Source organism: Saccostrea echinata, unplaced genomic scaffold, assembly GCF_033153115.1.
Source record: "Saccostrea echinata isolate AGI-Se365-2 ecotype Australia unplaced genomic scaffold, CSIRO_AGI_Sech_v1 ptg000008l, whole genome shotgun sequence".
NCBI classification, from domain to species: Eukaryota; Metazoa; Mollusca; class Bivalvia; order Ostreida; family Ostreidae; genus Saccostrea; species Saccostrea echinata.
In genome coordinates, this window is record NW_026889757.1 from 12,769,026 (window position 1) to 12,791,679 (window position 22,654).

At 33.5% G+C, this 22,654-nt stretch overlaps 1 long non-coding RNA gene across 1 annotated transcript in view; it reads right to left on the reverse strand.

The window, feature by feature from the left end:
• Window positions 1-535: 535 nt before the first annotated feature.
• Window positions 536-22,654, reverse strand: part of LOC133181453 (uncharacterized) — a 58,923-nt gene continuing 36,804 nt past the window's right edge. Inside the window, exons 4-5 of the long non-coding RNA XR_009720473.1 lie at window positions 15,981-16,058; window positions 536-2,134 (exon numbers count right to left, since the gene is read on the reverse strand). This is a non-coding gene — a long non-coding RNA (uncharacterized LOC133181453). The remainder of the gene's footprint in view (window positions 2,135-15,980; window positions 16,059-22,654) is intronic.

Genomic DNA, 22,654 nt, shown 5'->3' on the forward strand with positions numbered 1-22,654 from the left:
TCTTTTTCCCCCCTCTGTTTGAAATGTGGGACAAAGGCTTTTTGGAAACTTCTGACATAGACAAATCAATAGAATACCCGTCATCTCCACACAAAGTAAATATCATAACTAGGACTCCGAAGTAATTTAACTAAACAGCTGATTAATATAGCCAGCAAGCATATCCTTCCATCGATTATGGCTAAAATCAATGAACACCCATTGTCTCTCTCGTACCGTCCTTTTTGTGTTGATAGTCGCACATATTCTGCCATCTAAATTGCAATTTTAAACTAGGTGAAATATTATTGACCAAACCCCAAATCTGTGGTTGTTTTGGCAGTAAGGTTATGGTAGCAAATGGGATTTGCTATGTCACTGTATCTATCTACAGTGAATAAATTAAATAAAGGGAAATTTTTCATCTAAATTTGAAACAAAGTCCAATGGCCTTTAAGTTATTTTAAGATGATGTATGTAAAAATAATACCAACATCTAATTGAAATTCACAACAAAAACCACAAGAATAAAAAAAAAAAAAAGAATATGTCAGGACATTTTTATACATGTATTTACAATAACAATTAATGACATCATACATAAATTTTACAATTAAGGAAAATAACTGAGAACAACTAATATTTACTTTGAAAAAAAAAAGCTTTTTGTCAGTAGAGTTTATTTTTCAAGCAAAATTGTCGTGATCAGCACATGCAAGTAACACGAGGTATTTGTCAATATTACGTAAAGGATGTCAAACAAGCATATTCTGTAACGGCTCATATCAAGGAAATGTCATATACGTCTACATAAACATAACAGTTCAGGATTAATAAATAAACTGTCGCATGTCACCAGTTTGTATTATACGCAGCTTCACCCTGTGTGGATGCCTGTACATGCAATTATATAAAAATTTCAATTGAGGATGTAATAATCTTGTTTGGTCAGTTCAACCAAATAACCTGTACTGAAATACAAACCTATGCATATATATTACCCGACAGAAATAAGCTGATTTTTAATACACATTTTGTCACTAAGGCTGTATAATATCTAATGTAAAATCCAGTCATAGAGTGCAATCCCTTTAACACATTAGGGTTACCTAATGGTATAATCTACTTACAATGTTACTCAATTTCTTGCTGACAGAGAGGAAAAAATATATTTAAAACCACTCACACATTCTTTCTACCAACTGTCCTACTTTTGAGTCAAAAAAGATTTCAATAATTTTATACATTTATTTTTTTTTCCCCATTGGCAAAATACATCTTTATATGTTTAAAACAATATAAAATGCAAAGTCAGATAAAAAAGTTATAAAACAGGAACATCTAGCCACTTCAATAAATCTAATAAGGAAGTAATTAAAGCAAGTTCATTCAATTTCAAACAAAGTGGCACATACTTCAAACATAACACAGATTTTGCAATACATATCATAAACATCAAATGTCTCGTGTGGTGTGCACAATTTTTACACCAGAGCATGCATTTGATTCCAACACCACCCCAGAGTTGTACCTAATTCTGGCAGTCCCATAATGAACAAACGATAATGATCTATACACAGAGTCACAGATTGGGACTAATTATGTTTAACTAATAGATAACTGTTCTAAGCCTGCATGCTCTTATTAATGTCACTGAGATGAGTGACTTGGCCAATCAATCATTACATAAGATGTGATCAGGGTTTAACATGGCCACGTGGAAATGAAATGAGCTGAACAATTATGCAGGATGGATAGTATATTTGCATATTTTCTTGTGCTCATTGACGATATTAACAGCATTTTTTTTTTAATTTATGTAGTTTTAAAAGTCTCTACATAACCTGTTGAAACAGCTGACAAAATTAATAGAAATGTAGTATATACAATTGTAGAGATGTACGTGTTACAAAAAATAAAACAACTCTTCGAACATATTACAGGTTCATACAGAGTCTAAAATTAACTTAAAGTACAAGTGAAAATATATAAACACATCTTTAACACATTTCTACCAGGAAATGAAACTTAGGAATGTTTACAGATTACCAGATTTTATGACTTTGAGGCTTTATAGTCTGTAAAACATATTGGAGCAATATCCACCATAATACAGAAGGAGCACCTGTGCAGTGAGAATGTCAGCAGACTTCAACTGAAAGAACATATTCAACATATTCTTTAAAAAGTTATTTATTCATATGTTTAAACATTTAATATTATTGAAAGTAGACAGCACAATTACATAATGTCAATTTTTTTTAAAGTTAAGGGCAATATATGATGTATGCATATTATGCATATCATTTTTTTTTTTAGAATTGCTACAAAGCCCTCATGTTTGTAAATCTAACTGCTGTAACGGGTCTAAATGTAATAAATGCTTTTTATGTCTTGAATTACAAAATCTGAATACTAAAGGCCAGCATGCATATACTTCCAGATGTAAATCAGAGCCAGTGCCTACTGATTAGTCTTGACATATAACTTCCGGACAAGATATCCACTAGCTCTAATGCCTCAATATATGTTCAATATATATTGAACATCGCTATACATGGCAAAACTATCAAATTTCACAATGAGGACACTGTGACCTATATTCTGGTTACAACAATGCATTAAATGACAAGATTTGATGATTGAAGGCCTAAAAATTATGCAAGGTATCACAGAAAGACTTAAGAAATAAAGTAATTGTCCAAAGGACACATGTCATATACCCCAGCCTAAACCATTTTAGCTAAGACCACTCTCCAGGTTTCGCAAAACAAATCTACTTTTAGTAACACCTGTCACATATTCTGACCATGAAACTCCAATGACAATTTTTTGCTTTAAATCAGATTAATTTGTGACGAAAATTTGAACATCTGGCTTTGTGATTGAAAAAAAAGAATCAGCCTTGCATTTCTTCAGACCATCCAGGATGTCCATGCCATTCCAAGTTATTGCAGGGAAAACAAATATTTATTATTTAGCAGTCACATCCAAAGACCCTAAAAGCAATTCAAGCCAAACCTTTTAACCCATGGTGCAAACATGAATGCATTCACAAGTAATGCTCAGAACACAGGGCTTAGCCCACTACATTTAATTCCATGGCCTCCAAAAACAATTCAAGTACACACATTAATCATTAACCATTTTATGTTGTATATATGATGATCTCAATCTGTCAAACTTTTTTGTGTGAATACTGATTGCAACATGGGACTAACAGACATGTGGACATGGGTGACCATCCCCCCCCCCCTTTAAAATGGAGGGGAGGAAATTGATGAAGATGGTTGGAACTGTAAAATCATCAATAGTTGACTTCATTATACAGCCATAGAATTATCCATTAATACTTTTAAATAATTGAAAAATTTACACATTTTAGGGGCCATACTTTTAAAAGTGGTCTGGAAAATTTGTTTACTTGTATACTAGTATATTTTGTACATTCATTCTAGGATACTGCATCTGATTGCACTATTCTTGTCATATTTGAATATGTATTGAATTTTGATTGCACCTTACATAATCTTTGAAGTCTATAATTTTTCCTGGTCTTATAGAAGTTCTCAAGATGACTCATTCATCCTTCCCACAAGAGAAAATTCTGACTTCAAGATCTATTGTTGTTCTTTACTTTAAACATGTATTACTCTCAATTAAGATACTTGAAAAATTCTATATGAAATTTAGAAGAATAACTGAATGAGATCAATGTTAATGCTTGCAGCAAAGTTTTAAAATGCATAATAACAATAATCATACATGTATTTCACGTTTAGCTCAAGTTAAATTCTCATAAAAGTGGTCAAGTGACAAGATGATCTCAGAATGGTATGCAACTCAAGCCTAGGGCATTCTACAGCAAGCTATGAAACACCAGTTTCTAAACACTCATTCTTCATTGAAACATAAATATCTCTTTTTAATAAGATGCCTCATTTTTTTTTAAACCCAGAAGCACTTAAACCCCAGTATTAATGTGAAAACAAATGTGCATGTGGTCTCATTGACCACAAAAATTCATGCAAATCCTGATGCAAGGATTAATAAAACTACAATATAGACCCTATAAGAAAGATGGGCGTATTTGGTGGGTGATCTGCAGGAATATCATGTGTATGAAACATTTAAAGTTTAAATGTCCAAGATTTGGTCGGATGGCCATTATATAGCTAGACAGACTCTACAAAGTTACACACATACTAAAATATTATATTTACACTGAAATACCTTGTCAAGTAGTAATATTCAAGTCCTCTTATCTTAATAGTGATGAAAGCATAGTAACACATCACATAAATAATAAACACCTGTAACATATTTAACAGCCTATAATCGTTAAATGCAGTTATATTGAAGATTCAGTAGATTAGAAGAATTAATGCTTGCACTCTTGGTGAAATTGAACCAAAATTTATCCATTATAACATTTTAATAAATCAATAAATATTAAAAATCAAATTGACAAACAAATTAATTATTTGTATAAAAAAAATTAAAAAAATAAATGCTCCATGCAAGGACTGAACAAAACTTCTTGATTCCTGAGTGCTCTGGACTGGTGACACATACTATTGTGCCATCATCGCTACACAAACAATATGGATTCTAAAATGACAATTGTTGAAGCAACGCATTTACACAATGGAAATTTTTTTTTAAAAAAAAAGTTCACTTTTTGGTCTCTGTGTCTTCTTTCCATTTTTTACAAATGCTTGCTAGTTTCTTTGAATTTAAATGACAAATTAATAATGTTATAAAATCACAGAGAGATGACCCGGAGATAGCAATTTTTCTTTAAAAACATGTTTAAAAATGTAACATTTTGTACCAAATGACATCTAGCCATATTTCAAGATATATTTTAGAAAATCAGAACACAATATTGGGAAAATATTTCCCTTTCCTATTTCACAGGAACACGATACATCAAAAGAATGCTAAAATTTCATGTGACAGATCAATGAAATTTTCACTTTTCAAGTGCACCCATGCAGGTTCCTCCCAAATGCCATACAAATGTGCCCTCATTCTTTCAGGGAGGAGGGGATAAAAACAATTAAGATAATCATATTCTGAGTTCTTGCATAGAGAAAAGTGTAACCAGAAGTTTCTGATAAGACTGTAGCTCTACCGATTTGTCCTTTTACAATTGAAAGGGAACAGAATCACCTGGACTTGAAAAAAAATTTACTTTTACATTTACAGAATGATGTATCGATCCTCATGGTTTCTCAACTTGTTTCAAGTTTCGTTGAAATCAAAACAAAAATAGAGTAGCACACTGAAAGATTTTCAAGGATTCCCTTTTTTAGTAGCTATTGCAATATTACCAATAATTCAGAATTATGAGCCTTATTTTAGTCAACTTGTGTACCAGGTTTAAATTTATTGAAAATAGACATGTACTGTAGGGGACATATATTGTAGAAGTAATTTTTTTTAATATTTCAAACATTATTCTATGATTAGACACTGTTTCTACATTGTTCTTTGAAATTTAAAAAAAAACACAGCATTGTGTATAAAAGTATAGTTTGAAATCTTATTTAAATCACAGATGAGCTATTATATGCCAAAAAAATTGTATCCTGATATATCATGATTTTTTCACAAAAATATCACGATATTAATATAATTTAAACACAATAATTTAATTTACACACAATTTTTATTAATATTTCAAATGAATTTCCATTATTTTTCTAACAAATACAGTGTGTCAACATAACTTTACTTTTTTCATTTTTAATTTTTATATGTTAATAAAGTATGATTGGATGCTAGGATGTTGCTGTCTTTTTCTGTTTTACAACTTATTTTTACAATTCCTTTAACTGTAATTGAAAAGTTTGAGCAAAAAAAAAATTTATTTCCGGAATCTATAATTTATTCACATATTAAAATACCGGTATGCAAGTCTCCATATCAAGATACTTATCGCGCAATTAAAAATTACAATATACCGGTATACTGATGAAATCACACATCCCTAATCGAAATCAGAACAAATCTATAGTTCAGGAGCAGAGGAGCTAAGCATTTTTAAAAAAATTCAAAATACTTTTATTAACCATGGCAACACCATTCACTGAAATAAAAATTAAAAAAAAAAAAAAAATGCTCAACAGAATTATGTATCTTAGTGTAGTCTACTTTGTACCAACTTTTATTGAATTCAGACTTAAGTTAAAAAGAGGAGAGTAGTGTTTCATAGAATTTCATAGAAATTTCTCTTGCAACCATGGCAACCCTCTCTAAAAAACAAATAAACTGAACTTAAAGAATTATGCATTACAGGTTGCTGAAATGTTTAAATCAAGGGTTTATTGAAGAAAAGAAAAATCCAGACCAAAAACATAGGAAAAGTAGCATCTTCTTAAGCACCCTTATATACTAATGAAAAAAAAAAGTTTTTTGGATGTTGAGAAAATTAAAAATTTTACATGAAGGGTACCTGTCATTTACCCTAGGAGAAATGTTGAAAGAAATCTAAGTTCAAACAAAGTACAAATAAACAGATATCAATGTTGCTTACTTAAATGGGGAGAATGCATGAAAATGAAGTGTTCAGTTAATTCATCTTGGTGTAATAAAATACTTAGAATGTCTAAATTGATTACAAATTGAGAAACACTCTAGACTTGATTAATCTGAGTTAAGATCTATAAGGGCAGATCACTCCAACTGCATAAAAATACCATGGAATTAGAACTCTTTAGTATGCAGTGTATAGAGGGTCCTTAACTTTTCTGGTCTTTGAAACAGAAATAGGAAAATCTCTTGACTCAGATATTCTATCAATCCAGTAGATTACTCAAGGTGAAGAGGACACAGCAGGAGATTTAGATATTTGAGGAAAGATGCACTGGATTTCTGTTAAAACATAAACTAGTTTTTATCTTGCCTGTCCTATAAATAACAACAGATACTCCAAAAGGTCAGCAGATTTACACCATTTTACACCATTCATAAGACAGTTTAGAAGAAACGATGGAACATATGTGCAGAACTCAGCATCTGTGAACAAGTAACGGCCTGTACAAATGGACTAAAGAATTTCTCAACCCTTCTGGTTACCTGTCGTTTCTTTTAAACTCACAAATCGTAAATCTTTCATAAACCTTTGTAATCAATGGCATTTCATTAAAAAAAAATCCATCTCAGAATAGAAGAATGAAGTCGGTGTCTGAGCTTTATCACAATCCCGCAGGAACACTCCGTCATGGATTCTACAAAATGTCTGACATATATCATGGACTTGACAAGATTGTTGTAATCTCAGCAGCCTCTTATATGATTTACTGTCTGTACCTTTTGTAGGAAACTAGATACCTAGAGTCGACAATTTTCTGATTTTTTTTTCACAATAAATTCTTCCCAGAGAAAATGTACCGGTTATTGAAATGTTTAAATCAAGGATTTGATGACACCTGTAATTTTACATTAAAGTCAGCATTAAATTCTGAAAGGATATAATAAGTAATAAATATTGTTGCATACGTCATTCAAAACACTGAACAGCTACAGCAACTGGTGCATGCTTCAAAATTAAACATGTTGAACCTTATCTTTGTAATTGCTTTAGGTGACATGAACCTTATAACAATAGAGTAGATGACATGAACCTTGGAGATTTATAAGAATAGGATATATCATGACATGAACCTTATACATGTAGTAGATCATGACATGAACCTTAAAACAATATAGTAGATGGCATGAACCTCAGGGATTTATAACTATAGAGTAGATGACATAAACCTCAGAGATTTATAACTATAGAGTAGATGACATGAAACTCAGAGATTTATAAGAATAGGGTAGATAGCATGAACCTCAGAGATTTATAACTATAGAGTATATGACCTGAACCTCAGAGATTTGTTAACTATAGAGTAGATGACATGAACCTTATAACAATAGAGTAGATGACATGAACCTCAGAGATGTATAACTTTAGAGTACATCATGACATGAACCTTATAGCTATAGAGTAGATGACATGAACCTCAGAGATGTATAACTTTAGGGTAGATCATGACATGAACCTTATAACTATAGAGTAGATGACATGAACCTTATTACAAGTATTATGCAATATAGTAGACGACATGAACTGAATATCTGTAGGGTAGATGACTGAACCTTATTTTTATAACTATAACGTAGATGACATGAACTTTACAGTTATGATTTAAGAGTTGATGATTGAACCTTTTTTTTGTGTAACTGTAGTGTAGATGACACAAACCTTAGTTATATCTATTACTAAAGAGTTGATGACTGAACAAAGTGTACATGAAATGAGCCTTATTTTCATAAATATAGTGTAGACGACATCCACATCTTCAAACTGGAATTGTATATTCAGTTGCCCCATGGTTTTCCAGATAGTTAACCTTGATTAACTTTAAGACTTTTGTCTTATCAATTTGAAATAGTTACGAAAATTGCCAAGGGCAGTGACAAATCAAACTCGGTCAATTTATGCAGTGGTCTATCATCACCTCTTCACATGATAAACATTCAGATTTCATGTCCTGCCTACTTTTTTTTTTAAATAAGCCGTCCCTTAATGTTATGAAATCCTAAAATTATACTTCAATTGCTTTGTTTAATTTAGAAACATTAATGTTTATTGGATTTTTTTTAAATTACAGCTCCTCAGTTATCCAACAAATAAACACCCTCTCTCTCTCTCTCCCTCTCTCTATGTATATATATAATTATGAGATGTGAAACAAATTTGTCAGAAAAAATTATATAATCAGTGATCCAATATCTTGTTTCATTGAAAATTGATCATGCCATTTACAACAAAGCAAGACTTAATCATGTTAGATCTTATATATACTAGTGTTTCATTTACAGATGGTTCCCTTTGCAAAAAAAAAAAAAAAAAAAGTTTTGCTACTTTAAAAGATTTTTATCCATCTTCTTTTTATTACTGCTGTCATTCCGTTACAGCACACATTTTTCAAACAAAAATTTTCCTTCAGCTGAGCTAGTTTTCAACATTAATTTAAAACAGCTTTTAACATAGAGAGCTCTCTTCTTTCACTCTCTGCCTTGCCAGCAAAGCCATAATTACTGTCTATTTGCTGAAACTAAATCTAGATAGATTTGAGTTTTCTCTCAGATTTTTTGCATTTACTGTGTTTCACATCTCCAAGCATCAAGATCTGACATAGCTGGAGGCTGCTTTATTGAGAAAATTTTAAAGCTCTGCCATTGTGCTAGTAACAAAACCCACTGTCATTACCAGAAAATAGCTGATGTGTGTTTGTTTATTTTCCAATTAAATACCTGTGTTGTTGTTTAGTTTCTATTAAAGCCCAAAATAGAAAGCCAAATATATTTAATCTTTTTTAACAAAACAGAATTTACAATGAGATTGTTATCTTGCTATTCTTTCCTCGGTCAATTAAGCTTTCTACATGTATAAAAGTCAGATAGGCTGTTTGTAGGTTCTGTAAGTTTTAATTTGCTAAATATACCTGTTCCCCCAATCCCTTTGCAGAAAATAAAAAAAAAATTTCTATCACTCAGCAACTTTAAGATAATTAAATAAGATAGCACACATCATTTGAGTTTGAAATTATTAGGACATTATCACATATATATGGGACTAGGCCATCCTTAAAAAATTGTTTGTTTGTAATTGCCGTCTAGGGGGAAGAAGGGACAGAACTTTTTTTTCTTCCAAAATTGAAGTTAATTATTAAAAACTGTTGATAAAAATCTTGATAAGAGTGCACACATTATTTTCTGAATTTCTTTAAAAAATCTCCCATCAACCAAGAACCCAGTTTTTGCTAAGTTCTGATGCTGTTTAAGTGTTTGGTTAGCACATGTGATAACAGGCCAAGAATTGATTGAATAAAAAATAATTCTTATTTTTGGGCAATAAATTTTTTTTCCAGGAGTCGTCAAATCCAAACAAACAAGAATTTTATTTTGACCCTGTACTGAAAGTATTCTAAATTTCAATTTACAAATGAACAAACTCTTGAAAGCATCAAGGAAACCTGCCTCATCAGCAGATCTATACTCACAAGGATGGGAAGTTAATTAAGGCACCTGTATTTAGACAAAGATCAAAGTCATTTCAACAATGTCTGATCCTCTTCTTTGGTTCCCATTTCTGTCCTTTTTACAGGAGTCTGCAGGTGGAGTGGAAAAATCTTTTAGGACTTCGACTCTTCCTGATCAACACCTACTTGGCAATATATGTAATAAATTATACATTTTCCAATACTTTAACAGAATGACCGTATAACCTTTGTTCAACTACATTTATTGATTACACTATTCATCTGCAGTCACATATCTGGTGGTTGTCCAAAAATGTCCAAACCAACATCACCTAGCTAGCACATGCATCATGAAATGTTTCCTGTGAGCTAATTCTCTTAGTGTACTACCACCTCCCTCAAAGAGAAAGAAAGAGCCCAGAAGGGGGGAGATTTAGGCTCTTTCTTCCTATATATATATGAAATTGGACTTTGCTGTAAGCTGGGAACTGTGAATATATAGAGAATGAAGTTCAACTTGCAAAACATCTCATTAATGTGCGCAAAAAAATACCTGAATATGAGAAGTATACGCTCCATAACCAGTTCTATGAAAAATTGATTGTCCATTCTCATGAATAATTGGTAAACTGAATTTTCCGCCTTATCATCAGTTTTTCCTGAATGCATGAGTTTAAGATGGATTGACAAACACGGGCATTAAACATTCTCATTATATCAATTAATTACTCAAATATATGGTCTCACACATCATTTACTTCATCAATTCCACTTTTCAATAAATACAATGGAACTAAAATCAATGGAACAAATAATTGCTTGCATTTTACATGAGTTCTTAAATCAAATTTAAATTGCAGTTTTTCCCAACACAGATTTTAAATAGCTTATATATCATAAAACTAATCAATCAGCTAGTGTTTCTATCAATTGGTCTATAAAAAATACAGCAAATCAACCTCAAAGAAATATCCATGTTAGATCCCTGACCACAGATATTGTACTTGGAAGCTCTCTAGGAATTAAGGTCTACCCCAAGCTCCTATCAGAGAGGATGAGTCTTCATGTATCTATAGAATCCTATTTTCTCAATTTTTCAAAAACTGAAGTCATACTTTTCTCAAGTTTAAGAACTAATGGGGGATGGAGAAGGGGGGACCATAACACACACCTTGTACTCACAAATTATTCTAATTACAAGTTTATGGAAACTTTATAATGCAACAATGGAGACCATATCATCATTTCAAAGAAAAACAAGAAAGCAGAAAACTACTTTCTACAAGGACTATCATGCAATACTTCATAGTCATAAGATAAATGTTTCGAAGTATAAATGCAATAACAGTATTCAGCATCATTAATCCCCCCCCCCCCCCCACCTCTTCCAAAAATCTTCAGGAAATGAAAAACAGACAAATAGCATTTTTTTTTTCAGAATCTGTGCAGTTGACCGACTTGATAAGAAATATGGCTGACGTCCTCTGTTACTTGACCTAGTAGTACCATGGACAAGAAAGGATTCTACAGTTCAAAGCTCATGTGGTTATCACCCCCATAGGTTATTGCTGTGTAATTACGTTTCACTAGGCCCTATCTTCGTGTTAAAAGACACATAATTCAATATCTGGACACAAGCACAGGCTTTTCCTGGACTTTATTGGATCAAGTATGGTTTTGGTCAGTTGAATCTGTTTTGCAACACCAGAGTAATCTTGTTAAAGGATATTCCCTTTCATCTGTTCACCATCCAGAACTGTAGTTCTCATGGTGGGAACATGATTTTGATTGAAAATTTAAATCAAAATCTGTGTTAACTGGAATGGCTGTCCATTAATTTCACTCTACATAACAGAATTACACTAATCAACTCAATGCTATTAGTTAGGCTATAAAACAGCTGAATTCTCAAAAGAACATGACATGTTATGGATGAAGACAAGATTCTCTTTTGCATACAAGTGAATCTTGAAAGTGCATTCAAATTGTATGTTTTTGGGGGGTGGGGGTGGGGTTGTTCATATATATCCCTACCCCAATTTAACAAAATGCCTACTTATGTCTATATACATACATCAAATTACAAAAATAATGATCCCTAGACTAATTACTTGACTGTTCATCAAAACTGCATCTAGAAGTGGAATAGCTTAGAACCATGTATCCTGAGAAAAGAATGCAAAGCTGACGCACAATTAAGTAATGGACGCCTGGCAATGTCAAAATCTTTATTGACCATGACAAAATTGTTATCTGCCAAACTGTGATATATTTACCGAAGGAACACAATGACAAGTCCTAATGAAATTGTGTAGAATGTATTCTTTAACAAGCCCCAGCTAATGATCAGGCCAGTAATGCAGTTCTACAAGAATCCTCATTTTACAAGGTCCATTTGGTAACACTCAAGTAATCTAGAAAATGACAAGAGCTTTAATTCTGTCAAATTCTATTGCCTCCTCTGGGTGATTTGTAAGTAGCAGATGCATAGAAGCCTGTGTGGCCAGTATAAAAAAGCCCACTGCACTCTTCAGTGTAAGAGGACACCAACCCTTCCTCCTAAACTGGCTTATTGCATCCTATTTCCATGCACACAAGTCGACTGTCAAATCATTTTTTGGTTGTCATAAACATTAAATAAATATGCTAAAAAAGATGTCCTAATGTAAATACATTTTCAAGATCTTTTTAGTGGTATAAAAAACATAAACAGCTGAGAAATGGCTGATAATTTTAACAAATATCAGAATTTTTCAAATGCCCCCACACTGTTCTGTGACTTGATTAACCTTTGGATTTAGTAAAGCTTTACAATTTCAGCTGTAGAACTATGTATACATATCTCTAAATATGTCTTCAAAATTAAGTTCTGAAGTGTTTTGCAATGAATGTAAGTGATCATTTTCCATTATTTGTTCTTTTTTTCTTGTGAAGAAAGTAAGAATAAGGTGCCTTTTGTGCAAATCCAAAAATTTGAAGACAATAATTAAAGCAGTAAATAAATGTCTAAAACATTATCAGGATACTCAACATGTGTTAGTTGAACTGTAATTCTTTATTCTTTTTTTATCACTCCAATCATCCCATTTTATTTTCAGATTTATGGGCCATGAATAGAAGCTCCCTCCTCTCATAAAAAAATAAATATTAATTGTAACCCAACAACATTACAGGCCTGAATATAACCTGTCCTGTGCTAAAAAGCACTGAACTTTGATGTACAGCAATCAGTTATATCAACTTGGAAGGATGGAATGAAACTAATGAATAATTAATATGATTTAATGAAAATTCACACGAGGAGATCCATTTACATTAGAAAAACAAAATAAACACACTGCCAAAGGTAGAAGTCATCAAACACATTGCCAAAGGTAAAAGTCATCAAAATTGTTTTTCTCAGTAGTATTTGAAATCAATAAAACACCTAATCAGTTAAAATAATGCTTTTTCCGATTTATGTGCTGGAAAGTCCAATTTCCAATCCATGTATATGATCTGCGGCAGATTTACTTCATGAAACATTATCTCCTTTCAAAGTATCACAAGTGTTCAATACTGTGTTATCTGATGGCTAAAGCTATCAAGAAAACCACAATGAACTGAAGAGGCACATACTTCTGAGAACAGTATGGTGGAATATTTGTAAAATCAAGTGCATTATCATTGCAGTTTTTAACTCCATTTAATGAGTCATAGATTTATAAAATATTGTGCAATTACGTCTTACATTAACTTTATACAAACTAGAAAACTGACAGACACACAAGGCCTCATAACCCATGGTTCACATGTGTCTGTTTACACAGGGTGTGCAAATTGTGCATATTAGCAAATTCTGCACCTGAGTGTATTTTAGTGCATGTGAATAGGGAGTGGGGGTGGGGGTGGGGGGTGTTTGTATGTATTTTTACTTTGTGCAAAATTTACATCTAGTCAGACTAGGTGCAAATAGATGGTTTTCCATCAAGGTGATTTAAGCAAGAGTTATTTCCCATGGCCGCCATAATGTAGGTCAACATCCCCAGATCCCTTCATTATTCAACCAAGTTCAATTTGTTATACTGGGCACTGAGGTGAAGATAACACTATTTTTCTTATGAATATACGTTTGTTAAAGCTTCTTTTAATTCATAATTTCAATATTGTAAATATTTTTTACCATATATTTTTGGCATGCATTTTTAAAACTGGTTGCTCAAAGAGGAAAATTCACCACTTTGACCTACAAGATGGCGGCCAAGGGGAATAACTCCGAGGAAAAATACGTCATAGGAAAACCATCTATTAACTTTTACATAGGGGTAAATTTACTCCTGGTGTATTTTCAGTCATCATGTGAACATGTATTCAAATCTTACACAAGGATAGATATATTGAAATTGTCTATAAAATATAGCATCATTGATTCATTAAAAAATGCATCTCTTTATATGAGAAAGAACAATGACCATCTGTTGTATTAGTAAGTCTAATAATAATTTAAGTAGCATTTAAACAAGAAATGGTAATGTTCTTCCTAGTGCATGGAGGAACAATGAGTTGAAGAGCAACTAGAAAGCCATACTGATTTATGTACAGTTTGAGAGTGCATGTGAACGTATCGCAAAAAGTGCATTTGAGAAAAACACAGTTTTGAAGTTGACCTTTGACTGAAAGAGCAAAAAATGTCAAGATGGATATATACACACCAACGCACGGACAGACAGATAACCTGATTCACATTGAGCTCATTAAGTGGACCCTAAAATATTTTCACATTATTGAATTATAATAAAAAACAAGAGGCCCATGGGCCACATCGCTCACCTGAGTAACTTTGGCCATGCTGTTCTTTACCAGATTTCCCCCCTTTTAATATACCTATTGTGGCCCCGCCCTACCCCCGGGGAACAAAATTTGAACAATTTAGAATCTACACTACCTCAGGATCCTTCCAAATATGTCTCAGCTTTATTGGTCCAGTGGTTCTTGAGAAGAAGATTTTTAAAGATTTTTCTTTTATATTTCAATGTAAAACTTGGATTCCCTATTGTGTCCCGCCCTACCCCCAGGGGTCAAGATTTGAACAATTTAGAATCTACACTACCCCAGGATGCTTCCATAAAAGTTTCAGCTTTTCTGGCCCAGTGGTTCTTGAGAAGAAGATTTTTTAAGATTTTTCCTATATATTTCAATGTAAAACTTGGATTCCCTACTGTGGCCCCGCCCTACCCCCGGGGAACAAAATTTGAACAATTTAGATTCTACACTACCCCAGGATGCTTCCATTTAAGTTTCAGTATTTCTGGCCCAGTGGTTCTTGAGAAGAAGATTTTTTAAGATTTTTCCTATATATTTCAATGTAAAACTTGGATTCCCTATTGTGGCCCCGCCCTACCCCCGGGGGTCATGATTTGAACAATTTAGATTCTACACTACCCCAGGATGCTTCCACATAAGTTTCAGCTTTTCTGGCCCAGTGGTTCTTGAGAAGAAGATTTTTAAAGATTTTTCTTATGTATTTCAACGTAAAACTGGGATTCCCTATTGTGGCCCCGTCCTACCCCCGGGGCTCATGATTTTAACAATTTAAAATCTACACTATCCCAGGATGCTTCCACATAAGTTTCAGCTTTTCTGGCCCAGTGGTTCTTGAGAAGAAGATTTTTTAATGACCCCACCCTATTTTTGTCTTTTCTTGATTATCTCCCCTTGTAAGGGGACTTGGCCCTTTATTTTAACAATTTACACTCCCCTTCACCCAAGGATACTTTGTGCCAAGTTTGGTTAAAATTGGCCCAGTGGTTCTTGAGAAGAAGTTGAAAATGTGAGAAGTTTACAGACGGACAGACAGACGGACGGACGGACGGACAGCTGGACGGACGATGGACAACGGGTGATCAGAAAAGCTCACTTGAGCTTTCAGCTCAGGTGAGCTAAAAATCATTGCAGTTCATTTCAATAAGCTTGATCCCTTACCTTGACCTTTGATCAGTGACCCAACAATCTTTGTCTCCATGTCAAGCTATCCTAGCCTATATAAAGCACAGTTAGTCTCTGTAAATTAAAAAAAAAATGTGTGAATTATTACACCATGTAAACAAAAAAGCTCATTGGCCACAATGCTCCCCCGAGTCACTTCTGTTCCACATCAGCAGATATTTTTTCCTTATATATATATATATATATTCCTATCAACACTTTGATTACCCATTGTGAATTATTACACCATATAAACACAAGAAGCCCATGGGCCACAATGCTTCCCTGAGTCACTTCTGTTCTTCATCAGCAATTTTCCCTTTATATTCCTGTGTAACATTTTAATCACACATTGTGGCCCTACCCTTCCCCAGAGGGTCATGATTTGAGCTAAGTTGAATCTACACTATCTGAGGATGCTTCCTTATTAATATGACTGATCATGGCTTTGCTATTCTTAAGAATAGTTTTAAAGATTTTCCTATATATTCTTGTGTAAACTTTGCCCATTGTGTCCCCACCCTACCCCATTGGTCATGATTTGAACAATTTTCAATCTAAAGTATGTCATGAGGCTTTCACATAAGTTTCATCATTTCTGGCCTTGTTTTCAAGAAGAAGACATTTAAATGACCCCACCAATTTTCACCATTTCTTAATTATCTCCCTTTGGAAGAGCATGTGGTCCTTTATTTGAATAATTTAAAACCCCTTCACTCAAGGATACTCTGTGCAAATTTTGGTTGAAGTTGGTCCTGTAGTTCTGGAGAAGAAGGCAAAAACTTCAAAAGTTTACTACAACAACAGACAGACAAATTTTGATCAGAAAAGATCACGAGCCTGTGGTCAGGTGAGCTAACAATTATCACAGCAGTTACAATAACTTTTGACCTTGGCATTTTTAGGGGTCCCCAAAAGCTGTAAAGTTTTCCACTTGCCATCATCAATCATCTTTGTATAAGAGTTTTGTTGGTTTGTTTCACATCCCTTCAAGAATTTTTCACTTATATTGAGATGCCACCACTTGCTGATGGAGGGCTGCAAATTTAGACCTATGCTCAGCTCTTTTGGCGTTCGAGCACTGAGAAATCTTTTTCGTGTCAGCACCTACTTCGACACAGGATCTGAATTTATTTGGTCTCATCTGAAGGACTGGTCTCCAGGTCCTGCAGTGGGATTCCAACCCATGATGTAAGGATCAACTCCTTACTCCGCAACTCTACAGCAAATGTTCTAACCACTGTGCCACGCGGGAGACCCTATGTACAAGTGAATCTGAAGTCAGATTGCAAAGTAATCTGGTTATTGTGTCACATAAAAATGCTGAGGAGAGGACATGTGGACATGCAGAGTCCACACATCTTGATGCATTGCCTTAAATACATCCAAAAATGATTTATGAAGATCAAAAGCTCCTTTCTTACATCTAAAAGGGTTGGTTAAAATGCTACTCATAAAATATGAAGAATATTATTTACAATTCAACTAAAATTACAAAAGGACCTTTGCATGCTTTATTTCAACGCTGGGTTTCTATAGTCCGACTTCCTTTCACAGGTCCTTGACCTTTCCTAACCCTAGCATCTCTCTCAATCTTCCACTGTTAATTCCTGGTATTAATACTCCCCCTAGAGCAAAGTGACTTATTAAAAATGGAGGCCTATCTTACAAACCAATAATAATGCACCATATACTGAATCATTTGTTTTTCTCCATTTTCTTCAAATGCAAGAAGTCAAATTTTTAGTTTTATCATTATTACCCTTATCCATCAACAGTGGTTTTAAACACAGAATAATTTGACCAAAATTTATGAATAATTTCCACTATATTGTTTCACCTTTCCCCAGAGAATATTATCTTTGATGAGGATCAACCCCCTATATAGTCAAGTTTCTGCAGACAGCTCTAATTAGTATTCATCACTTGATGCATAATTAATACTGGCTTCCAAGTGCTTTATAATTAACGTCTCTGTGCATTTTTATTAGTCTATTCTGATGGAGTGTATAAAACTTTCTTGCATTCACCAAAATCAATTCTTAACTAGTAAACTAATTGTTCAGAGAACAATTAGAGGTCTTTCCACCTTTTTAAGTGTTTCCGTGTCATTTGGGCTGAAAAAAAATGAAGAAAAATGCAATAAAAAAAAAAAATAAAAAAAAAATAAAAAAAAAAAATAAAAAAAAAAAAAAACCTCCTCCAGCTGGGATCGAACTCAAAACCCTTAGTTTGAAAGGCAGGTGCGCTAACCATTAGGCCACACACTCCAATAACAATAGTATGTTAAAATGTTTAGGACTATAGAATAATTGCAAGCGTATTTTTAGAATCGGTAGGGGAAGAAAGAAGTTCCGTAAAAGGAAATAGTTCCTGAATTTGCAAGCAGTATATTAAATAATAAGGGACGGGCTGCGTAAGAAAACATTAACACTGTTTCCTAATGAAAATGTATTAATGGACTGTAGCCCGATTCATCGATATTGTGAGCATGCTGAATTTTTTGTAAATAGCTTTGTTGTAAGCTTAAAAGATCGGGTTCGGATTTTAACATTTCTGACTGAATATCCTGAAATAACTACAAAACATTTAAATAAGCATTTCTTTGGGTTAAATTAAATATGTGTATCACAAATTAAACTCCCAACATGCATTTTTAGAAGGGAAAGACGACAATGAAAGCGAGAATTGTTTTTAATCTACCAAAAATCGCTATTTCTGGAAACTGATTAATTCTAAAGAAAAATCAAATAAATTCCAAATGTAAAAGAAAGAGAGAATGCTTGGTATTAAAACGTCGTATCATATCAGGAGAATCGAATGCTGCTAACGACATCTGAAGAAATAGCCGATAAAAGGTTTAGATCATTTCTTCGTTCACCTGCACTTTAATTACAAACACAACAGAACTTGTAGTTTTTGCCGTGAAACTTCAAGACTTCTATAAACTTATAGGACTCACCGTAAAACTCTCCAGAAACTTTCTCTGAGGTCTATACTACAATTGTACCAAATATGGTGTCGATCCGAGGTCTGGTTTGAATTTGACAGAAATATTCTACATTGTTGTTGATGTGATTTTTTTTTTTTAAGAAGGGGGGGGTAATTATTTATTTTATGCCTCTTTTAAACTAAGAATTGTAACTACTTCCACATCCTTAAGCCTGATTGTGACCTTGGGTCAAGGTCAAAGGTCAAGGTCATTAAAAAAAAAAAGAAGAGAAATCTTTACTTTTCTATGTTTTTACCTGATACTGGAGCTGAATGCATGTCCTTACTTTTCCATTTGACCCAAGGTCAAGGTGAAAGGTCAAGGTCAAAGTTCAAGGTCATTTGGTAAATTGCCATATTTTACACATATATATGGAATTTCTTATGTTTTTAAATGACCTTGACCTTTGACCTTAACCTATATTTCAAGGTCAAAGGTCGAACATGCCCATGCAGTTGATCCCATGTCTCTACGATACACCGTTTTAAAAAAAAGTTCATTAAATGTAAGCAGCATAAACTTTCAGGGGCAGTAACTCATACAAGGGACCAAAGAATGCTTTCGCAATGATAGAATGAAGAGAGTACTAAATGAGTCGAAGACACTGATGAAGGTTTGGAATCTCTACGGTTTACGGTTTCGGAGGAGTAGCGATAACAAGGTTTTGTTGCAAAAGGGGTGACAACTTTTGAATGGGCCAAGCTCGGGGGACAAGAATGAAATCTTTGAAATAGTTTTAGAAGGACATATTACAGATGCAAAGATATTCAGTATATGTTGAAAGACAAAAGAGATATTAAAAAAGCTAATTTTCTCATATTTTGAATGACCTTGACCTTTGACCTCTATATAAATTTCAAGGTCAAAGGTCACACATGCCAATGCTATTGGTCCCATGTCTCTACGATTAAGCGTTTAGAAAAAATTAATTATTCGTAACCATCAAAAACTTTCAGGGGCAATAACTAATTAAAGGGGTTTATGCAACCTTTCGCACTGAATAGATTGAAGAGTCTACTAAATTAGTCAAAGACATTAGTGAAGGTTTCGTATCTCTACGGTTTAGGGTTTCAAAGGAGTAGCGATAACAAGCTTTTATTGCGAAAGGGTTTGTAACTCCTTGAGGGGTCAAAGTTCATATACGCATGGTCAACTGTAAAAATCTTTTACGAAGTGCATTCTTATGGACCATAAAATCTTTTCGATAACTTTTAAAACAAAAAACCATTCGGCGGAAAAATAAAAATAATAATAATAATAATAACTAGTAGACTAATTGTTCTCGAACAATTAGAGGTCTTTCCACCTTCTTTGAATTTCATATATTTTTCATATTTTACTCTCTAAAGTTATTTTTTATACAAAAAGAATCCATAAATGGCTTGAAAGATAGAAAAAATGAAAATTTTGAAATGACCTTAACCTTTGACCTTGAAAAATATTCAAGGTCAAAGGTCAGGGGTCACATTGCACTTGACCCCATGCTTCTACAACTTTTAGTTTTAAAGTTATAAGGTTTAATAGTAAGCACAAAGATGTTAAAGGGCTATAACTCATATAAGGGGTCATCAGATACTTTCGCACTGAATAGATTGAAGTTGTGTCTAAAGACTCTGAAGACATTAGTGAAGGTTTTGTGTCTCTACGGTTTATGGTTTCGTCGGAGTAGCGATAACAAGGTTTTCAGTAAAAGGGGCAATAACTTTCAAAGGGGTAAATCTTAGGGGACAAGTATGAAATCTTTGAAATAGTATTAAGAGGACATATTAATGATGCAAAGATATTTAGGATATGTTGAAAGACAAAAGAGCTATAAAAAGAGCTTAATTTCTCATATTTTGAATGATCTTGACCTTTGACCTTTGCATATATTTTAAGGTCAAAGGTCAATGAATCTTATGCAGTTGGTCCCATGTCTCTACAACTTATCGTTTTGAAAATTTTTAATTATTCGTAAACGTCAAAAACTTTCAGGGGCAATAACTCATAAAAGGGGTCGACGAATACTTTTGCAATGAAAAGATTGAAGAGTCCCCTCAATTAGTCGAAGACATTGGTGAAGGTTCCATACCTCTACGGTTTACGGTATCAAAGGAGTAGCGATAACAAGCTTTTATTGCAAAAGGGGTAATAACTCTTTGAGGGGTCAAAGTTCATATACGCAGGGTCAACTGCAAAAATCTTTTACGGAGTTCATTCTCATGGACTATAAATCTTTTCGATAAATCTTGAAACTCAAAATCTTGCGGCTGAAAAATAAGAAGAACTAGTAAACTAATTGTTCAGAGAACAATTAGAGGCCTTTCCACCTTTTTAAGTGTTTCCGTGTCATCTGAGCTGAAAAAAAAGAAGAAAAATGCAAAAAAAAAAAAAAAAAAAAATGCTCCTCCAGCTGGACTCGAACTCAAAACCCTTGGATTGAAAGGCAGGTGCGCTAACCATTCGGCCACGCATTCCGATAACATACATAAGTTAATTGTTTAAGACTATAGAAGAAATGCAAGCGTATTTTTAGAATCGGTAGGGGAAGAAAGAACAAGGGACGGGCTGCGTGAGAAAATGTTAACACTGTTCCCTAATGAAAATGTATTAATGGACTGTAGCCCGATTCATCGACATTGTGAGCATGCTGATTTTTTTGTAAATAGCTTCGTTGTAAACTTAAAAGATCGGGTTCGGATTTTAACATTTCTGACTGAATATCCTGAAATAAATATGAAACATTTAAATAAGCATTTCTTTGGGTTAAATTAAATATGTGTAGCCCAAATTAAATTCCCAACATGCATTTTTAGAAGGGAAACACGACAATGAAAGCGAGAATTGTTTTTTTATATACCGAAAATCGCTATTTCTGGAAACTGATTAATTCTAAAGAAAAATCAAATAAATTCCAAATGTAAAAGAAAGAGAGAATGCTTGATATTAAAATGTCGTATCATATCAGGAGAATTGAATGCTACTAACGACATCTGAGGAAATAGCCGATAAAAGGTTTAGATCATTTCTTCGTTCACCTGCACTTTAATTACAAACACAACAGAACTTGTAGTTTTTGCCGTGAAACTTCAAGACTTCTATAAACTTATAGGACTCACCGTAAAACTCTCCAGAAGCTTTCTCTGAGGTCTATACTACAATTGTACCAAATATGGTGTCGATCCGAGGTCTGGTTTGAATTTGACAGAAATATTCTAGGTTGTTGTTGATGTGATTTTTTTTTTTTTTTTTAAGAAGGGGGGGGGGGAGGTTAATTATTTATTTTATGCCTCTTTTAAACTAAGAATTGTAACTACTTCCACATCCTTAAGCCTGATTGTGACCTTGGGTCAAGGTCAAAGGTCAAGGTCATTAAAAAAAAGAAGAAGAGAGAAATCTTTACTTTTCTATGATTTTACCTGATACTGGAGCTGAATGCATGTCCTTACTTTTCCATTTGACCCAAGGTCAAGGTGAAAGGTCAAGGTCAAAGTTCAAGGTCATTTGGTAAATTGCCATATTTTACACATACATAAGGAATTTCTAATGTTTTTAAATGACCTTGACCTTTGACCTTAACCTATATTTCAAGGTCAAAGGTCGAACATGCCCATGACGTTAATCCCATGCCTCTAGGATACACCGTTTTAAAAAAAAGTTCATTAAATGTAAGCAGCGTAAACTTTCAGGGGCAGTAACT